Source organism: Vigna radiata, chromosome 6 (genome assembly GCF_000741045.1).
Source record: "Vigna radiata var. radiata cultivar VC1973A chromosome 6, Vradiata_ver6, whole genome shotgun sequence".
NCBI classification, from domain to species: domain Eukaryota; kingdom Viridiplantae; phylum Streptophyta; class Magnoliopsida; order Fabales; family Fabaceae; genus Vigna; species Vigna radiata.
In genome coordinates this window covers 10,694,290-10,699,756 of record NC_028356.1, presented here as the reverse complement: position 1 = coordinate 10,699,756, position 5,467 = coordinate 10,694,290, and positions in this window count along the sequence as shown.

The following is a 5,467-nucleotide window of genomic DNA, read 5'->3' as shown; positions in this document are numbered from 1 at the left end:
TTTATGATTGTTGACTCTTTAACAGAAGGGTTACCACTAAAATTATTTGTTGTCCTCGTAAAGAATATGAATATTATGTCTATTAGTGAATGTTAAATATTGAATGTTGAATGTTAATGTTATTAATGTTTATGTGACACTATGAGTTCTTTGATGTATAATTTTATGAAATTTGTGTTTTCTTCTTTATGTTTATGCATGCAAATTATAATGAAGAAAACAAATTATGTTATTATTATTGTTATTGAAAAAATATTATGTTTGAACCATTATGGACTCCTCGTTCTAAACTTATATTAAGGAGAAAGGATGATATAGTAGTTCATGAAAATGAACATATCTACTCAATTATGTGAAACCACCATAACTCATGTTATTTCTATATTTCTAAATGAATAATGATTAACCAATTTATGTAAGGTTCTTCAACCCTATGTATCATGTAAAAGAATGTTATGACATCATAAGAGTTAAGTGAGAGAATGTTAAAATTAATTGACGAATTAATTCTATTATTTGACTAATTTGAAATCTTATGATGGATCCAAATATTATTTAATAAGATATAAGGACCTATTAATTATTATGAAAATTTATAATTGTTTCGGTTGAATTATGTAGGGCCGAGAAACACACCTTTCTTTTGTTATTGTTTTCTTTATTTTCTGACTTATGATCTTCCTACTCCAAATTCTTCCTGTCCAAGTCGAGGGGGAGAGTATCCCTGTCCAAGTCGAGGGGAAGAGTACCTGCAAAAGGCCCTCCGACGCTCAAGTCAGCTATATTGCTTTAGTGTATTCTGATAGTAGTTGGGAATAAGACGTTTCTACGTGAACATTTAACCCTGTATTAATAGGCCTCACCATTCTTCAGTCCATAATTATTCATTAATACGGTATCTCTTTGTGCAATATAATCTTCATAAGTGCCATATATTTATTTTTGATACAATCATTAATACTGTTTGATGCACGTTGGTTTGTGAAAAGGGATAAGAGTTATGTCTGTTAGAAGTGGGTTTTAGGCCTAACTTAACCCCACAAAACCGGCTTGTAAGGTGAGGTCTGCACCCCACTTATATATTATAAATTGGCCTTATCTCTAGTCGATGTGGGACTTCCAACACACCCCCTTCACGCTGAGGTGTATACATCTCGAGCGTGAGACTAGATATTAATAGGTGGTCCGATAACGGCCCAATAGCGGGTGAAACAATATGCCCAACAAATATCGCTAGAATAGGCTCTAACCATAACTCTGATACCATGTTAGAAGTGAGTTTTAGGCCTAACTCAACCCCACAAAACCGGCTTGTAAGGTAAAGTCTGCACCCCACTCATATATTATAAATTGGCTTTATCTCTAGTCGACGTGGGACTTTCAACACTGTCTCTGACCATAACGTTCTTTTATAATAAACCACCACTAAAGTGTGAGAAAAAACATAGATAGATTAGGATAATGAAGTTAAAGAACAGAAATTAAAAAATGCATTCTCTTTAAATCTTTCATAATCAAAATTAGTATCATATTACAGTGTGTGTTAATCTATAAAATTCATAAATTTTAAAATTTTATAGTAATTTTCAAGAATGAATTAATATGATAGAAAAACTTGCAAATTAATTTTACAAAAGTCAAATGAGTTTATTCAATAAGAAATGTACCAGAAATATAATTTTAAAAAGTTTATCGTAAACATTTGTATTATTAAAATACACTCTTTTATTCACTTTTTCCGATTTTTTTGTCCTCTATTAAGACTGTGCATATAAACCACGCTAAAAGATACATGCCATATGTATGCAGAAGGTAAATATAATACAGCATTCAATTTAATTCAAAATAATGCTAGTATAATTTTCTTTATATTGTCAATTATTACAAAAAGTCATTTTAAATCTTTAATAAAAATAAAGGTTAAATATAATTTTCATTCACATACTGTTGAAAAAATATGTTTTGTCTATAAATTAAATTATAAAAGTATATATTTTTGTTTCTACATGAAAGTCATGTATAATATCTTCTTTAACAAATGAGATCTGAATTAGTTTTTTTTATGTGACAAAAAAAAAATTAGAGTTGACTGTGATATAAACTCTAGTGTTGTGTTGAGAATAATGTTTTATACAACTTTCATAATATATATTGGCGAAATATTTTATAACTTAGAATATATTTATTTCTATCTATTTATTCCAATAGAGGATGGAAATGCAGATAAATATTATATTTGTATCTTCTGAATTGAGAGGATATACAAAGATGAATTTGGGGGAGAAAGTAATTTTCTTGGAATAAGGAGATTTGAGTGAAAAATCAACTCACTTTGAACATAATTATCATTTTTTCCAACACAATTATCATGTTATCCTTAGTGTAGGTTTATGTTCTTTTTTTTCCTCCTTTATTACATAAAATTTAAAACAATTTAGTAAAGTCAAAATATTACTTAATTTTATTTAAGATATTTCCCAAAATTTTATTTCATCTTAATTTCTAAAAATTATATTTTAATTTAATATAATTTTCTCGATATTATTTTTTTGTTCAGTTTTTAAAATACTCACATTCCATTAGTGGAAAGATGACATTTTATGACGTACAAAAATATATATTATGACGTAGTTCATGAGGACATAGTTCTGGGCATTATAATAAGTTTGTGCATTTTATAACATAGTAGAAATTTACGTCATAATAGTTTGAACATATTATAACGTAGTTTGTGAAGTCCGTCATAATATGCACAATTTATTATGACAAAATTTCATTTGTGCGTTATAATATGACGAGAGATATTATGACGTAGATTTGTTTGTACGTTATAATATGTGATGTTTTATGACGTATATACTTTTACCAATCATTATATGACAAATTCATATGTTTTTTTGTAAAAAAAACATTATTATTACAATTGACATCGAATGAAATTATAATCATATTCCTTTATTATCATCTCATTCAATCAATTTATAATCAATATAGCTTCAAATGAACAAATTTAATGGAACTAACGAAATATAATTCATTTCAAACATTAAATTATCTAATAATATTTAATACATCATTTATACATGAAACTATATATTAAATCCAAATTACATTAATGTACATACACTATTGAATTGTAGCTAAGTTTCTACTAACACTTAAAATAAAAGAACATCCGCTTATAACTTAAAATAAAAGTCTCTAAGATTTACATTTTTAAAAACGGGGACTAAACTGAACATCCGCTTATAACTTAGGGACCAAAAAGAGGTTTAAACCAAAAAATAATTTAATTAACAAAAAGATAAGATTATCATTTTATCTTTGTAATTAAAAATAATTTAAATTAAATTTTAAATAGTGCGAATTATATTGTAATCACTAATGAAAAAGTAACATATTTATGACGACTTATTATTATGACGGATGAAATATTGCAAATGTGTATATTTAGAGTCCTCTCAGGAGATCCAATCAAGCTTGATGAAAAGCTTCCTTAATATTGTGAAGTGTTAAAAGAAATGAAATCAAATTAGGATAATATTGTGGAGCATGATGTTAAATAAGTCATTTATACCATTTTACTCAACAATTGTCATCTTTATTGTGTCTTAGGTAAAATATATAATTTGGGAAACACCATCCACCATGAAGCTATTAAAGATGATATGTTGCGAGTGGTGGTTGTAGATATTAAAGATTATTCTGCCTACCCAAATCAAAAGAAGAGTGAAGAAATAAAAGAAAAGAAGTTCTTCAAGAAAAAGAAAGCCCACATTGAATGGGACGATGACAATGATACAATTTCTGATTTGAGCGAATCTGATGAAGAGGCAAACATCTGTTTAGTGGCAGACGATGACGCTGGAAGCCAAGTAAGTACATCTAGCTATTCTCATAATTATAGTCAATATAGTGAAAGTGAATTGCTTGAAACTTATCCTGCTTTAATTGTAGAATCTGAAAAATTAGATAAAGCTCATAAGAAATTGAAAAAGGATTTCAAAAATTTAAAATTAAATTTTGAAAATATTCTTGAAGAAAATAAAGAGTTAAAATTAAATTTAGAAAGTATTCTTGAAGAAAATAAAGATTTAAAATTAAATTTTGAAAATATTTCTGAAGAAAACAAAAACTTAAAATTAGATTTTAAAAAATTCTTGAAGAAAATAAGGATTTGAAAAATAAAATTTTCTATTATGAAAAAGGTAAATATACCAAAATTGAAGAATGTGTTTCTTGTTTAAATAAAAAGATTCCTCTTGATAAAACAACCAATGGTGAATGTAGCAATAATTTAAAAATTAAAAAGGTTTTCAAACATTTTCCTGAAAATAATTATAATTAGTATGATTATAATTATAGTAATAAAATTAAAAATGTTCCTAAATATATTTATAATTATCATGATTATAATTATAAAAAAAATAAGTATGTTCCTCATTATAATCAAAATTATTATTATGATTATAATTATAAAAATAGAAATAAAAATAAACATTGAAGAACGCGTAGAGTTTGGATAGAAGAAGGAACTACTTATAGGAACCTAAATGTTGTTACTTGTTTTTATTGCATGAAAAATGGTCATACATCAAATAAATGTAGAATAAAATGTTATGGTGTTCCATGTGGAGAGTTTACTTGGGTTATAAAATAATTTAAATGTTTGTCTAACTAACCCAAAGGACCCAAATAAGTAATTTTGGGTACCAAAATATATTTTTTTTATTTTGCAGGTTATTTCAAAATTAAGGAAGAAGCTTTTGGGTGTGCACCAAAACTTTGTAAAGTATGGTTTATCAAATTAAGGGGGTGTTTTTAAAATGAAAAAAAATGATAATTTATTTAAAACTACTTCTCTTTCTTCCTTAAGTATCAAATTTTTGGACAATTTAAATTTTTAAGTTACTCAATAAGGAGAAGTACTCCTTTATATTTTTTTTATGATTTATAAATTTATTGTATTTCCTATGTTTTGAATTATGCCTCATGTTTCCCTTTAATATAAATTATAATAACTATTAGTTATTTTTTTTGGCTTATATTCATGGGGAGTTTTATATTAAGGGGGAGAAATTATTTAATCATACATAAGACTTTTTAATAATGATCATAAAAGGGGGAGAAATATGTTTACATGCTTAATTATATTTATCTTTTGTCTACTAATCCCTCTTCTTTAAGTTATGTATGAGTTACATATCAATACAGGTTACAAAAAGCTTTAAATCAAAATATTTTTTATCATCATCAAAAGGAGGAAGATTGTTAGGATAAAGCTAAAGAGAATAAATTTTGATGATGTCTCAGAGACAAGTCTCAAGTGTTCTTATTGTAGGAAAATCTTCATGAAGACTTGTTTTTATATTAAAGTTTTTTTAATTTAGTAGATTGATGTATAGGATGTGGTTTATCTTTCATTCTATGTATTATTTTCTTTAGGTTGCGTTAAAATTAATTTTCA